General features: G+C 42.7%; 1 protein-coding gene across 6 annotated transcripts in view; it reads left to right on the top strand.

Annotated features, from left to right (window-relative positions):
- The window catches only part of SMAD1 (SMAD family member 1), an 82,437-nt gene that overhangs the window by 23,270 nt on the left and 42,353 nt on the right, over positions 1 to 16,814 (top strand). The window contains exon 1 of one of the 6 annotated variants that reach the window (XM_071555616.1): positions 12,532 to 12,554. The exons of 1 other annotated variant lie outside the window; for it this stretch is intronic. The gene's annotated coding sequence lies outside the window, so the exon portion shown is untranslated. 4 more of the 6 variants (XM_071555614.1, XM_071555617.1, XM_071555612.1 and 1 more) reach the window with 4 other exon arrangements.

Raw genomic sequence — 16,814 nt, forward strand, 5'->3', positions numbered from 1 at the left:
ATAGTAAATAAACGTTGCTGAAGTCAAATAGCCTTGAATTACAATCATGCTCTTGGTCTCCAGCATTCTAGAGCAGGGATCTGGCCAGAGCATGCCATGGTTCCTTCTCAGCTAGAGTGCCTGTGTTTCTCTCCCTGTAGTAAAAGACGATGTGAAAGCCTGATGAATCTCTATGTTTTGCTCAAATATAAGGCTGTAACACAGCTGGGTTTCACATCAAGGAGTTTGGGAGTATTCTGAGCATTAAGGTATAATTACTGTGATCTTTAGTAACAATAAACTTGCACGTTAACTGAGTGTGTTTGGTATGCTTGTAGCCTTTTGCATTCTTTGGGCTTTGTTGTTTATCTAGTATTTGTGCTATTAGATATACATATAAGACACTCCCTAGGTCCTCCTCCATTTTATTAGTGTGTCTCTATTACTTGTGCCAGTGGTTGGATTCTATTCTGAGAGGTGTTAGTTTGTCAATATACACTGCCCCTTAAAATCACTCTTATTTATTGCCTACAGCACACATGTAATACCCATCTCTAGCGATTTGCAGATGATCTCTTGGAAATGCTGCCAAAATTCCAGGAAGGCTTCATGATGGATACTTGCTGGATATAGTGTTTAATGGCAAACTCATTTCACAAATGCTTGCCATGTTTTTTCAGCTGTGCACCTGCTTTGGAAAGAAATTTGTAGTGGAGCCTGATGCTGCCTTCACAAGACGGGGCAGGCTGACCCCAGGTGCAGGATCTCACCAGGCAAGCAGCAAGGCAGCAGCAGAAATTCCAGTCACCATGTTTTGTAGATGCCAGATCTCAAGCTTCAGCTCTGTAGCACTAAGCTGCAATGTGCCATGGATCTCATGCCAGAATTAAGGTTGCCTGTTCATAGTATAGACAGGTCTTTCATGTTTGAAATTATGTCTAAGGAAGAACCGGAGATAAGACAGATATTGGCAAAGAGAGAGAGGAGAAAGGAATTTCTACATTTATTAGTCATGTTATTGAAGAAAGAGGGAAGATTTTATCAGGTCTGTCTTGCTGAAAGCAAGGCTCTGGACTCACAAGATCTGCTGGTGAGAGTGTGTAACAGAGCCTGCCTTCCTACAGGTTGGTGCCAGAAGGTTCACATCACTTTCCTTACAGTAAGTGGAAGAAAGTCCTGTCAGCAAGGTGTGTGCTGCATGTGTGCCTCTGTATGCACGGCCAGAAAGTGTGAATTAGGCTGGAACTTTCTTCTAAACTTCGTAAAATTAGTGTGTGTGTGCTAATGCACACGGGGATGGGAGGAGAGCTATGAAATGCACACTCTGCTGGCCCAGCTGGATGGAAGGGCTGAAGCCTCCCAGCTACCCACTGCTGGTAAATATGTACCTGCTGATTAAAGCACTTATCACAGATGAAATAAAGACTAATGGTGTGAGGAAAACTTCAGCATTCCTACTTTTGGAAATCTCTCTAATGGAGAAAAATAAAAAGACTAACTAGTGGGGTTTGCTGTTTTGCTGGTAAGAGGAGCATGGTCCCTTTAAAAGCCTTGGCCTCCTTTTCTTAGTTCTGTTGCCGAGCTGTGCCCCACCCCTGCATAAGCAACACCTGCATACCTGCAGGGTACTGTCTTCTTGATAGCTGTATACCTTAATAATGCTGTTGGTGAAGCCAGTGGTCTAGATTTGTGATATTTCGCTACCCAGTTTACTAATGTAAGGACACTGATTAGCATTTGCCAGATCCCCAGTGATGTAATGAGATACAGTGCTTCTAATGTCCGTTTTGCAGCATGTGAGCTCTTGGTAGCTACTGAGCTGATGAGTTTTGAAAGGACAAAAGGCACACACACAGACACACACACACCCTCACTCTCCAAGATGAACTCCAATAGTAAATCCTAGCAAGCAGGACAAAATTATTCCAGATAGCTTGATGATGTGGGAGCTGTACACCAGTTTTCTCAGCAAACTGATAGTGTTTCAGAGCAGTTTCTCAGTGTGGATGACTGCTTGTGACATACGTTAAGCTGAACTGGGGTATGTGCAATTGCTCTGGGTACAGAAATGGATAAAATACCCAGGAATTCTCAAAGTACAGATCCTGTGTGGGCTGAGGAAGCCTGATGGATTTCAAGGAGGAATGAGGCATTTGGGAGTGATAGGATATTCAAGGCTTCCAGAAACCTTTTTTCAGAAAGCTGCATTTATGTGCATCACTCTGAGAAGAAATAGTTAACTTCAGAAAAAACCATAGAGGATACTGTTCCTAGCCTCTTGGCATGATGCTCTTGGAGTTCTACAAAGGCCCAGACTGCTGCTCCAGAGAGATTTCTGGAAGCCTTGAATATCCTATCACTCCCAAATGCCTGTTGGGGGATGCCAGCTCTAGTCTGGTGGATCTTAACCAGGAGCACAGGACCATCAGAGTGCAGCAGTAATGCTCACTCACAGCCCTCACACTGGGGCTAGTGAGAAACAGAAAGGGCTCTGATGGTTCTGTGCTCCTGGTTAAGATCCACCAGACTAGAGCTGGCATCCCCCAACAGCTGTTTGGGATCCTCCATCACAGGAGTGCATTGGTAGATTAAGGTCACATTTTCCTTGTTCAGTGGAGGAATAGAGAACTCAAAGCCATCGTATTTTCAGTTTCTTATACATTTATAGAATAAATGGAGTAAATAAGATACAATCAATGAGATCTTCATCGTGTAGGAAGCAGCGAGAGAAAGAACAAAATGTTAGGAGTGAAATTAGGGAGGGAAATACACGGAGCAGAAAAACAGTCATGGAGCTTAAACACAACGTAAGCTGCAGAAAGAGACAGAGGAGAAATGAATGTGGGGCTTACTGGGTTAAGACAGCAGGAATCAGGGAGACGGTTGACAGGGAAAAGATTAAGCCATGAGTATGCTCACCAGAAGGAGCTGCACAGATATCAGCTGGGCAGGAGCTGCTCTTCCCGTGCTTGACAGGATCAAAGAGCAAGTGCAGCGTTTCAGTGTATGTTTGTGTAGTGTATAACACATGCAATTTCATTCCTGATTACTATTAAAAGATAGTGTATACACAATGAAAAATTATCACATGAAGGCCCCAGTAGGAAAGACAAGGCAAGGGGTTGGCAAACCACTGGCTGGCCTAGTCTGTCACTCCTTGTTTTGTTCCCAGTTATTCACTGTAGTACTAATTAGTGGCAAATTGTAGAACTGAGGTCATTAAGACTTAGAATCCTTTGTGTGTTCTCCACCTAATTTTAAAACCAACTAGAATGTTTTGGTATGTTTTCTTTCTGTAGGCAACGTATTTAACCCCCCCTTGCCCTTTATTTTGTCATTTGCACATGGTCACTGCTGTTAGTGGCTGCATCTTTCAATGCAGCACAAGCCTGGAGATTTCCCACTGTAGACATGCTCCTGTTCTTTTCTCTGGACCACAGTCCTTCCCTGGAGCAGGTGGAAGCAGCACCCAGACTCTGCCCCATGTATGTCACATCAAAAGAACCTTACTTGTCTGTCGATTGAAAACTGAGCTGCGCTAAGCAAAACTTGCAGGATGACAGGCAGCTCTGGAAAATCAAATCAGCTTTAAAGAAAAACACACCACATTTAGCTGTCTCCGTACTGATAACGAGCATTTACAATCACTAGATACTGACAACTGCACCATGCAGGCATAATGGCCTGTTACAAATGGCACTGTAGTAACGAGGAGAGCAGTGATCTGTCTTTAACATGATTATACACCACAGATCAACGATAAGGCAGGCATTGCTCCCCTGATTTGCTTTCCTCAAAGATAAATGACCATAAGGCAGGGAAAAGCAAAAATCAAAACAAAGCACATAATATGTGAATACTTTTCAGCCTAAAAACCCACGTAGAGATTAATTCTTCTGTAGACTGATAATCTGATACATCTGAGCAAAATAGAGAGAATGCAATGTTTATAAATTCATTTTGGCCTTGGCAATCGCTCTGCAGCATCCTGCACCACACAGCATGCAGGAGGTGTTCTGCTGAGAGGGTGACTGGAGAGCAGAATGAGTCCTGACCACTTGAAAGTACCAGAGTACTCATGATCACATTTCTGTTGAGCCAGTCATGTCATTTCAGTGTCCTGGCTAAACTTCAGTTTGATTAGTTACATTCTGACTACTTAATTTGCCAAGCAGCATAGTTCTCATCATCCTTGATTATTTGTAGATAAAAATTTGCATGTTTTTTTGAGCATAATAGTTACCCATAAAATTCTATTATCATACTGGGTTTTTTAGGGCAAAGAAAAACATACAGAATTTCAACCAAGGAGCTTAAAAATGTCATAAAGATGAAAATACATTAGAACAGCATCTGGGAAAATTAGTTGAGGTAAAGACTGTTAGGTGGGAGTGTGAATGGATGGAAGATAGGAACGTAAAGGAAAAGGAATGTATCTGTAAAGCGACAGATTGTACCATTTGCTTTATTTTGCATGTGTCTTGCTAGAAAGTTCTCATGATGTTTACAGTCTTAAAGGAGTTTAAATGTCTTGCTTTTGGTGCCCTAGTATTGAAAAGCTTTAAAATGTGTTTTTGCAGAGAGAAAACTAGCAGGTTGTACTGGGATCATAGAAACCAAACAAGCTCCTTTTCTCCATTTATGTTGCCTCTGAAAATGCCATGTCCACAAGCAAAGACAAGAATGATTTATTAAATTAATCACAAGGCATGACTGTAATTTTATTTCTTGTCTGAAAAATGAGAAATGTGGTTCCAGCAGTACAGTTCCCCTTCTGCATAACAGACCAGGGACCTCTGTGGGTACCTCAGACATCTGGAAATCTAGCTTAAAATAAGGACTGTGCCTTAGGATTTTTATCAGATGAGTCCTAAATCCAAATCCTAAACTGTTTCTTACAGTATGTGTGTTTTCCCTGGAGTGTATCTCATCTAAACACTGACCAACCTTGACCTATTTTATTCAAGATTTGATTAGATCACAGTGCAAGCCTGTCTAACTGCAGACCATAAATTGTTATCCTCCATCTGGTCATGCTCTGACAAGTGTATATGGTCTATCAGGGCTGTCTTCTGGGTGCTGAAGGCCTCAGGTACATGAGCAGGGTGGGTAGCTGGAGGGTTCCCCAAGATGTGGGGTTGCTTTCCCTCCTCTCTGACCCCTCCACCCACAGCAGAAACTCTGGATGTGCTTAGCATGCTTTGGTCCAGCAAAGTATGTTATCAGTGGACGGAGATCATCACTGGTAATTCAGGTTGCCCAGTACACTTCCCACATTGAGACTATATTGATTTTATGTGTTTAGAACACCATCAAATGTTAATTGTCCTTGGCGTGTGTTTCAGGCTGAGTATATGTATAAGATGTCAGCAAAACAGTTTAAGTATTTATGAAAACAGGATAAAATAATGAATTTATTTGCCAGGGCTGAAAATACTAGAAAACTTTTTTTTTCTTTAGAAACTCTAGTGCTCCTGCCCACTCAGGAAGAGAGATAAAATTTGGCAGGGATAGGAAAGATGAATTTTGTGTCAAGAGATGAGCTGTGAATGGTAAGTCTCAGTTTTGTAACTAGATATTGCAAAACCAGTGCCCATAATGGCTAACTGAAGTATGAACCTGTGGACAAACAAGATAATTCTCCATTGTTTGACCACTCTTTGTACTGTTCAATGAATAAGACAAGGGAAGAAACACATATGAACACTCAATTAAAGACAGGTACCAGGATTCACTTAAATGGAGTGCTTAACTAAGATCCTAATAGCAACACTATTTTTGATTGGTTGCAACTTCTAAGAGTTTATCTTAATTTTTCTTTAATTTTTACTTATAGAGAGAATTTACAGAAATGATTTGTGTATGAAGTGTATATGAATGTAAAGAGGGTTTCTTCAAAAGCTGCTCAAACCCTTTTGTCAAAAATTTGGCTATTTTTGGTCAAGGAAGAAAATAGTGGATGTTAACATTGGTCTAAATGCTTTAGTCATGTGGGTACCCTTTTTCAACACTTTGTGTAACTGCCAGGTTATCTGAAAGCTACAAGGTAATTTCCTCCTGAAAGTGCAAACGGAAACTAATATAACACACAGCATTTATTGTCAGGGCTGTTTGTTATTGAGAACTCACAAGAGTCCATTGCATTGTGATGACTAATTAAATACTCATTTACTTACTCTCCAAAGTTCAGTTTCCACACCTTAAGCAAAGAGCAAAGAAAAACTCAGGAGAATACAGGTAAGAAAAAAAAGGGAATGCAGGCATAGTCATTGCCCAGGCATTGTCTGCTTTTAAGCCAGCTGAGCATAATTCTGCCTTTTAAAGAACTGATTAATAATTTTTGGTGGGATCCTTGCAATTCTTTGGCCTCTGTTGGTTCATGAACAGCAGAAGGGAAGCAGGTTTTTTTTCTGTTTACCATAAAATGCAGTGTCCAACAGCTGCCTTTTCTAACATGCAGTGATCACATCAGGTCACTTAATTTCTTAGTCCTGTCACATGTTCTCCTTGTCTTCTGTTATTCACCAGCGAGTCCTGCTTCTTATGGTTAGTGCCATTCTCCTAAAACCATGTTGCAGTTATGCTCAAAATGAAAGTATTTTTTCTTGGTTAAAAATAAGCTCTCTTAGTCTATCACAGTTTCATAACCACCTTAAACTGGCTGAAGTCAACAACACAATCAAAAAGATAAGTTTTGCCCTTTCTCCTACCTCAGTCCTGCCCCTGCAAAAGATCAGCTCAAGGATTTGGACAACCACACAATGAGCCAGATCAGGAAACTAGTCCAAATTAAAAATGAGCTTGGCCCCTGAAACATTTGCTTTCCCCAGGCATCTGAGTTCCCTAGGTCTGTTCAGCTCACAGCTGCACCAACAACTGTGCCAGCAGAAAGGGGGTGGGTGACATGGGGTTAGGGATGGGCAGCCGCTGTGGAGGAGGGAGAGTGGGACTCTTTTACTACTGACTTATTCAGCCAAGAATGATCCTGAACTCAGGCAACGTGACTTAGACTCGCACCAGTTTAGAAAAATTAAATCGGGGTTTCTAAATTACTCAAGATAAGCACCATTTCTATGGGGAATAGAAATAAGACATAGAACCTTTTGTTTTTATGCTTTTATTCATTATATAAAATGGGCTGTCACAAAATAGCAGCTAAACTAGGAAGTAAAGGGATGCATTTAGATGCATTGTGTCATTTTGTTAGTCTTCCAATAGTCATCTCCTCTTTGGGTATAGGGAAGGAGATAGAACCCTGTATCCAGACAATTCCCATGGTTTGCCCAGCTGTCACCCATTGCCACAAGCCAGTCCTACCCCAAGGCCGATGGATGGCAGTGCAACTGTGTGACCATGGCAGTCCTGAGTGCCACACAGCAAGCTGTGATACCCAGCCACTGACACAGCCCAGGCATTAGTGCACTGCCAGTACAGCCAGTGCAACTGAGTGACCAAGTAATAAGACCTCAGGATTGCCAAACCACCTTTGATTTCCTTTCTCATAGAGTTATTAGCTTTAATTTTGTCTCTGCCACCTGTCTGAATAAATTTTAATATATTTTTCTCTGGTGGTTTTCGCAACAAAATGTAACTGGGACAGGGACTGTAAGAACTTGAAAACAGTAATTAAAATGGGAGATAAGATTAATCTTAGCAGTGTCTTCCAAGAAACCAGTAATAGAGCTAGGTTATTCCAGTTATGTAAATCTCGTTAAGCTGAATGACTGAAGAGAAATTTCATTTTAAAAGAACCAATAATGTTTGATTACACTGAGTCCATTATCTCTTGCTGAGGTGATAGCCAGGAGAAAGTGAAACTACCTTTCAAAGCTTCTACATGGATGCAGGCATGATCCAAAGGGAGAATTTCATTCTCTAGAAAGTAAAATACTGGTGCAGTACAGTGGGCAGGAATACTGTGCTTTGTGGCAGCACATAATTAGCCCTCAGAGCAGAGTGCAACCTCTCTTCTTTACCAGAAATGTAACACTGCTGGAGCAAAGTCCTTACAACAGAGCCTGCTGAGAAAACAACCAATAAAGAAGACAAGGGAGTGCCCTGCTTAATACTTTATTTCAGCCCAAACCTTTTGGATTCATAACTTTTAATATGGTTGTTGTCAGCTTTAGTTGGGTACATTTATCTTAAGAAAGTAATGAATTTTGGTCTGATTCTCATCATTTAAAGCGTAGAAAGGATGAACAACTAAATCGGAACAAAGACCTTTCTGCTATCTCCAAATAGATTTACAGCAGAAGTTTTATTTAATATAAGAGAGGGAAATACATGTAATAACCTTGCAAAATGATCTGTTCCCCGTTTATTCTATATGAATCCCACTTAATCGTGGTGGGCCAGTTTAGGAAGACCTTCTAAGAATGACATGGATTCTTTGTTCTTTTGCATATGACAATGAATCAGAAAACTAAGTCAGGTCCCAAGTAGATATTTGACCCTACAGAGACAAACTCATGGAGGGTTCACTCTAGCAAATGGCCAAACACACTAAGCAGGAATAGAGAGAGTCCTCATGTCACAATTTCTGTCATCAAGGCTTTTCACAACTTAGTGCCTTTTTGTTTGTGTGTAACTTACATTGTGCCAGCTCAAAGCTTCTCTTCCATGAAGGAAAAACAAATCTTGGCACTTAAGAACACAGACAGATCAATTTCTCACATAAATCATCTGACTTTGGTTTCTGCTGAGGGATGCAGAGATCACTTTGGTGAGGATTGCACCGGAACAGTTCCCTCAGGCACCAGCTTCCTTACACAGCTCAAGGTACCATAGCCCTGATGATTCTCCATCCCCACTGGGGTGCTGGTGATGGGACTCAGTGCTCAGCCTCACTCAGTCAGTCCTTGGGACCGCTGAGGCTGCTACACTTCTGCTGCTGGGGAGGAGGGAGTGGGAAGGGACAGGAAGGCCCCCTGCCCCTCTTTAATGGGAACAGAGTTTTGCTGACTAGCTGTGCTGCTGCTGTCGTTTTGCCACCCCATTCCATCGGCCTCTGGAGGCCACAGTTCAGTCAGTACCACTATACCCCTTTTGGCTGTGCTGCAGAACTGAAGGATTTGAACCAGCTCAGACCCAAGTGCCTTTCTCAATAGTTGAAATCAGCTGTGAACTCTGTTCCTGTGGCTAGACAGGCCCTTGTATCCATGTGGGTTTGGAAAACCATATGCAGTGCTGCACAGTTATCATGACCTCCTAAAAATGCTTCTTACCTTCTCCCACATGCTGTCTTCTGCCTGAGGCATCTTTCCCAAACAGATTTGTCTAGTTGCTAAACAGTCTGCATATCCTATTTTAATAATGCTGAGGTGGGAGGCTTGTTTAGTACCTCACCTATTCAAAGATGAAGCAGACAAGCCATGAAGGATAGAGGTTGATAAATTTTACCAGCCTGCCTGAGAAAGAGGTAAATAAGGAAATCCAGTATCCTTAGAAAGCTCTTACTCTTCTTGACAGAACTGCCTCTTCTGTCTGAAAATATTGCTGGTGTTTTCCCAAGCTAGGCCAACACTAACAGCTAAAAAGAAAACTACTCCAGTGATTTTAATGTAAATAATAAGTTCTCTGTGTGATATAATTTAATTATCCATGAAGTTCTAGTTTCTGGCAGAAACCTGGTGTATATAAAGGTGAAGCAAAGTTACTGACTTTGGAGAGAAACTGCTTCCAGAAGGCACTCTCCATCCCTAGAACCTCCTGAATAAGCCAGATGAAGACTGGCTGAGGTTAACAAGAAATACCAAATCAAAATCTACATACAAACTTGGATTTTAGAGGAAGATTGAAAGTTAATAGTAGCGTTATTAGTAGTAGTATTTCTTGAATACTTGTTACATAATATAATAGTATATAATACACAGTGTAATGGACGTCTTTTAGCACTCTGCTTTCTGATAATCTGAGACACAGATTTTAAAGGTGATTTGGGCAGATGCTTGGTGAGATGTTAGAAAGTGCCTACAAGATGAAAGTTTCCTTTGAGAATCTTATTAGAAGTTTATCTGCATAAGTGCCCCAACTCCATTAAAATTCAAGTTCACAGGCCTTATGACTGATCATGTCATCAGATTGTACATCCAATCTGATGAAAAGTCAGGCTGTTTATGGAAGGAATGTTCTCTTTCTTCATTGCTCCAGCCTCATGGCCTATTTTCCTTGTATCAGTCTGAAAGATCATGTAGTTGCAGAGTAAAAAGAGAAAGAAGTTCTCTGATGCCTCTTGAGATAGCAGTTATTCAGCTGAATGCAGGAGCGGAACACTGCTGTAGGAGTAGCATCAAGGTTGATACCCAGGTGCACAGGCCTCTCTGCTCTCGTTTTTTTCAGTTTTCTCATGTTTCTCAGAAAAGCTAGAAAGATGCTAACGACACAGGGTATATTATAAGTAGCCAGTGGAGTTAGAAGTGGTGAACGTACAAGTAAGACACTGCTGATACTACTCCCCCCCAGAGCTTGGACAGTTAGCTGTGAGTTGGACATCCTAAAGCGCATGGCAGACTAGAAGTTTTGACTCAGCTGTGTACCAAAACAGCCTGGCCAGGGAAGCCCTGAGGCAGATCTGACCATGGCACACTGTTTCTGCTTGTCCTCTGGTCTTCTCACACCACTAATCTGTCCAAAGCCAGTTAAAACCAGCTCTCTCCAGAACAAGCATGCTGGTTATTAAATACAGCAAAAGGCTATATACTAGGCTGTTTTATAGCCCTTTTTAGGTAAAGGAGCATATTAATGTGATCCTCCCTAAGCCTCAGCGTAAGTAGAAAATAATTTAATTCTCTCATGCCAAAGCGAACCAACCAGTCAACCCTAACAACAACAAAAGCAGTAAAAATGTAGTTCTAACGAGACACCTGACAAACTGCAGTGCTTCCCTAATTATCTTCTTGTCATATCTCTTTAGTGTGAGTCATGAATTGAGTAGATACTCAAACAACAAGGATCCAGTGGATGGAGCTTGTGCCTGCCCAGTCAGAGCAGAGCAGAGCAGAGCAGAGCAAACCTCGGGCACACAAAAGGCCTTTTCCTTGTATTTCTCTGTGTGAGACTGGATCACAGAGACTGCCAAGCTCTTGGAGCAGATAGTATTGCTACATCTGCCCCTCTTCATCCAGGACACTCGGCTCTGGATTAAGCACTATCACAGTACAAAAACCAATAGCAGTCACAAGTGTCTTCTGTACCTTGCTTGCAAAAGTCTTCATTACATTGACACAATTTAAAGACCTTTTAGTTTGTTTTGAGATAAACCTTTACCCGTTGTTGTTGCTGCCCAGTGCTGCACTGGATTTATGTGTGATTGCACATAAAAAAAGGGTTTACTTTCCATCTGTAATTGCATACAGTGCAGGTACAAAATACATGTTAAAGCTGATCATTGAAGTTCACTCAGCTTGAATCATTTAAGATTCAAAACTTAACCAGTAAAATACTAATTTTATTCCACGCTTTTCCATCAATATTATGGCATCATTCTGTATGGGAGTTCCTCACTACATTTGTAGTGTAGCATAATACCTAACAACATAGTACAATTCACTTGTTTGCAATTTATGTGGTATTTCTGTGACAAAGAAATTGATGAATTTTAGATTATGAAGCTAGAAAGAAGCGCTGATACTCTCATGGGCATAAAACTTGGTGGATTTTACTGCCCCTATCATACTCCTTCTATGACCCATGGCAAACCATTCCAGTTCTGTGTCTTCAGACTCACAGTGCACCTTAGTGGGCAAGTGGCTGAGTCCAGGACCACTGTTCATCTGGTAAAACTCTCAGAGCCTTAAGTCCTCTGGGCCTCAGTGTTGCTGGGGTTTAAAATGAGGTTAAAACCATACATAGAACTGCATATTCATGTGAAAATATACTGGCTTAAATACAGAGATGTAATTATGCCAGTATAGGCGTATCATAATATTTTGCCACGTAGAGATATCTTGCACTTGTTGCTTCATATCTCCTTCCAGGAATGATGACTGAGTAAAAGCCAAAGTATTTGTTAAAGAATCAGTTTCAGTTCAATCTCTTACTTTCGCAACCCTTATCTGACTACTGTAAAGATCCCTATAAACGCAGCAGGCAGGAAGGACTCACCGTTCCGCATGTGCACTGCAAAGTTTCAGCCAGGTCTGCTCAGGAGCAGACACTTGCAGATTCAAAGAAGAGTTCATTTCACAGGGACAGTGAAGTGAGGCTTGATCACCGCAGATGTGATTGCACAAGAAGCCTCACGCAATGCAACAGGTTTACTCGCATGAATGGAGTCAGTGCAGCATTAGTACCTATGGGCAGGAGGCTGTCCACGTGTAAAATACCTGGGGACAGAGAGTGCTCTGTCACTGGGAGGTGTTACAGCAATTAGGTCAGTATTAAGAACAGACCAATACAGGACTGAATCAGCTGTGGCAAGAGGCAGGACATAATCCATTTCGATCAGGAATTGCCTGTAACTCAAAGTCTGTCGGTATCTGCCACTGCCGGAGCTCCGCAGCCGCGCTCGGGCCGTGCGGAAACGCCTTTTCCAGCCGTGCGAAGGCGCCCGAGGGGCTGGGACAGCGGGCCGGGTGCGGATGGGACAGCGGGCCGGTACAGCGGCCGAGTGCGGCTAAGACAGCGGGCTGGGTGCAGATGGGACAGGGACACGGGTGCGGATGGGACAGCGGGCCGGGTGCGGATGGGACAGCGGGCTGGGTGCGGATGGGATAGCGGGACGGGTGCGGGGTCCGCGCTGCACAGCGGCACAGTGGCCGCGGCTCTGCGGCGGCGGGCGCAGCGCTCCCAGCGGGACACGGCAGCGCGGCGGCGGGGGCGGGAATTTGGGGAGGATCCCTGGCCGGGCCGGTGCGTGCGTGAGTGTGTGTGTGTGAGTGAGGGAGTGTGTGTGTGCCGGTGAGCGGCGCGGGGCGGCTGCGGCTGCCTGACGCCAGCCGGGCCACATCCATCCCGATCCCGAACCCGCTCCCGCTCCGCTCCCGCTCTCGGCGCGGAGCCGTGGCCGCCCGTCACCGCCCGCCCGTCCGCCGGTAACAACTTCGCGTCCTCTCGCCGCTCGCTGCCCGCCGTGCCCGCGCACCCTCCTTCTCCCCCTCCGCGTCCTTTCCTCCCTCCCTCCCTTGGTCGGGTGGTCCCGGCCCCGGGGCAGCCCCGCTCCGAGGGAAGCGGCTCGTCCGCGGCGCTGCCCGCCCGCTCCCCGCCCTGCCCGGCATGATGGCGGCCCTGCGGCGGCCCGGGGGCTCCGCTCCGGCACCAACTTCGCGGGTAGGTCCGGCCGGGCCCGGAGCAGGCACAGCCTTCTCCCGCCGGGAAGCCGCCGTTCTCCTGCTCCTCCTCCCCGTTCCCGTTCCCGGCCCCGTTCCCGTTCCCGGCCCCATTGTGCGCCCGCGGAGCCCCGGCCGGGGCAGGGGCCGCCTTTGTGTGTGCGGGAACAGCCCTTCGTCTCCCGCCTCGGCCCAGCCGCGTCCCTTTCCCTCTAGTTTTATCTTTCTTTCCTTTTTACCCCCTTTCCTTTCTTTCCGTAGTCCCTTCCCCTCCGTTTTTGTTTTTATTTTTTTTTTATCCCTTCCCTTCTCTTTTCTTTAATGACAAATCTGTGCTTAGAGGTCAAGGAAAGTTCACGTAATTTTTTTTTTCTTTCTCTCTGTTAGAGGGCTTGGATGCTTGAGATTTCCCCCCTCCTCAGTATAGTTTCTTCATATACTCGTACAGCCAAATAATCTTATCCTGAATATAGATCTTTAAAGCTTATTAAAATTTACTGGCGTGGAAATAATCAGTCAGGCGTTTGAAAGGATCTGGGCCAAATACTACTTTTTTTTTTTTTTTTTTTTTTAATAAACCGAAGTCAGAGGGAGTTCTGACCAAAGCAGGATTGCTGTGATTGCTCTTTTGTTAGTGGAATAATCTGGAGAAGATACGTAGTCTGACCTTACAGTTTGCTTTTACAGTATCTGAATAATTAGAGTTTACTCTGAAAATTAATCGTTATTTTGGTGTATTTCAGGATAAAATGATGTTCAGTGTGTGTCCAAAAGGGTAACAGTTTTATTTGAGGAAGCATTATAAACAAAAGTTAGTAAAAGCAGTATTGTTAGATCCAGATGGGGAGGACTAAAAGTAGATGTGTATTTCAGATACAAGCAAATGGAAAAGATCATTGCCTGAAATATGTCAGTGTTTAATGGATGTCAGTGTTTAAAGATACAGTGTCTCCAAACTACTATGCTTAGGAAAGAGCTGTCATAGCTCTTAGTTTGAACTTCTTTTGCACACATAGGAGAAATCAAAAAGAGAAAACTTGTTTAATGTTTTTCTCCTCCAATAGTTGCTTGTGTTTTTAAGCAGCACTCAAGAATAAGGCTAAGAACTGAAGCTAACCTAGCCCACAGAGAACACTTTTCTTTGCAGGCGTGTGTCTGTAATGCTGCCAGTCTTCATGTGGCTGACTGTGTGCACCTTGTCCTGTCAAACAATAGGAGCAAATCATGTGAGAGAACCTGAGATTGACTTAGTTTTTTTCTTTTACTTGTCAGTAATTACTCTGCTGAATTATGGGACATGAATTTGTTAGTTGCAGCTGATTAATACTCTTTTAATTTTCCCATTGAGCCAGAGAGCAGTACTGTGAAGCTTTTTAGGTGTTCTCATTGCATTTTAGTGCAACTTTTGAGTGCTTGTTTCTTTGCTGTGACTGGAAGGGCATCAGCGTGAAAATGAAAGATACCTGGCCCTTTTTGCAGTACTTGCTGTGGTCTCAGGGATGAAATCTCACAATTTACTTCAAACTGTGAGTAGGTGCTTGAGAGAAATTTCCCTTGCTTTGGGTGATCCAGAAGCCTTCCACAGCTACCAGAAAGGATCAGTTCAAGGCATGATCAGGTTACCCTAAGGGTAGGGTTTTGTCCTTGCGTCTGTTTTGACCCCATTACCATTGGGTATGTAATCAAATACATTTTTTCCTACTCTGTGTTGTTCAACTTGCTTTTTGTGTACCCTTGAAGATGTGATAATCCAATACTTTTGAGAAAAGTGACTTAATAAACAGATGGAGATCTTTCTGTTTTGGTATAAATATTAACTATCGATCAAATATTTGAAAGCTGATGAGTTTAGTGTTTGCTTTTTCTCTGTAGTTTGAACACAGAGTAAGGAGTTAAATGTGAAGAAAAGCAATACAAAGGTTAATTAAAGTGCTGCTTATGTTTCTGAGAGTTGGGAAGTTATTCAGTTTAAACAATGAGTTTCTTTGCTTAGTATAAAGATTTTAAAAAATGAAGGGGTTATGACTTTGGTTTTTTTTTAAACTGAAGCATGAATGCAGTGGATATTACATATAGCCAATGTTCTGCTCTATGAAGCCCAAGTTGTGTGTGTGAAATAAAAGCTCATTTGAGTAGTCTTACAGGCCTAATGGAGGCATCATCTCAGCTTTATAAATAATGTAAGTTGTGTATAATATGGAGTCCCCAGAGATTGCAGAGAAAGCATCATTACCAGCCTTTTCAACCTGCTGGAGATCTTAAATTGATTTACAGCACTGAACTGGTGCAAAATGATACATCAGGATGACACAGGGTCAACCTGTAAAAGTCTATGATGTGAGCCTGTTAGTTCAGTCATCATAATTAAACCATATTATGAGGGCAGCGAAGCAAGTGTGTGTGACATGTCCCATTGTGCTTCAGATACGGGTGGTTTAAGAATCAAATAAAGAGAGCACCGTGTTTATTATTTAAGTTATGCAAAGAGTAGTTGAAATTAAAGCTTGTGGCCCTGTGAAGAGAAAATGCTGAACCAATTTAAATTGACTCTTAACCTCTTCCTTGCAGTCATTAGAAGCTGAAATAGATGAAGGCATGTGCAGTTTCGAGATGTGTGCATGGGGAAGTGGTTGTGAGTGAATATCCTTTCTCAAGCCTCAGAATTGGCTGGACTTTACCTGAAGACTGTGCTGTCAATACCAAAGGGACAAATAGGCAAACAAGCCAATTGTTTGGGCTTTTTTTCCTCCTAGTGTTTTTATCCTACTTAAGTTTGTAACTGACTGTTGAAATATTCCTGCAGATCTCAGTTCTTGTATAAGACAGAGCATTTTAGTCATATTTTGAACTATATGACCAAACTTATTTTAGAACAGACACTGTAATTTTGAATACATCTTGGCACAGGTAACTCTGCTTTTCTTAGTGAAGGCAACTGTGGCTTCAGATTTGTTTTTCTCTCTTACTGCCTTAGAAAGTAGCATACCACAGGCAGTAAAATGTTTATTAAATACTAGGCATCTTAGGTCTTGCTCTTTCTGCTGGTAAAATCACTGTGACAGTGTTGTAGGAAAAATCCTGCAAAAACTCCTTTTTTTTTCTCCTTTCTTCTAGTCAGTGTGCTGCTTGGGGATTAGAGAGTTTTGCATGTGTTAGTGGTTAAACCAACTCCTCATATCTGAATTGGTATGATCTCTGCACTTACTCTCCTGAGCTTCTTCCAACCGAGAAAGAAACATGTCTTATTTTTAGTCACAAACGTAAGTAAAAAAAAAAATTCCAGGCATACAAGAGAAGCAGAGAAAATAAGTGTTCACTAGTGGTAAGAGGTCCATTAGTCTTCAGGTTCAGCTGCATCTCAGCAGCATGTGCTTTAGCTGAGGTGCTTTCTGAGTGCCAGATAAGAGAATTAAAGCTCGCTTTTGAGTGCAGTGTCTTACAAAATGTGGGTATGGAGCTCTTCTGCTGCGTCAGTGCAGGTGAAGAAACTACCTTATTGAAGAGAGAGCCATAAAACCTGTGAAAATGAAAGTCAGATTGCACAAATAGCTTTATGGTTAGTGAAGT

This window comes from Pithys albifrons, chromosome 5, assembly GCF_047495875.1.
Source record: "Pithys albifrons albifrons isolate INPA30051 chromosome 5, PitAlb_v1, whole genome shotgun sequence".
NCBI lineage: Eukaryota > Metazoa > Chordata > Aves > Passeriformes > Thamnophilidae > Pithys > Pithys albifrons.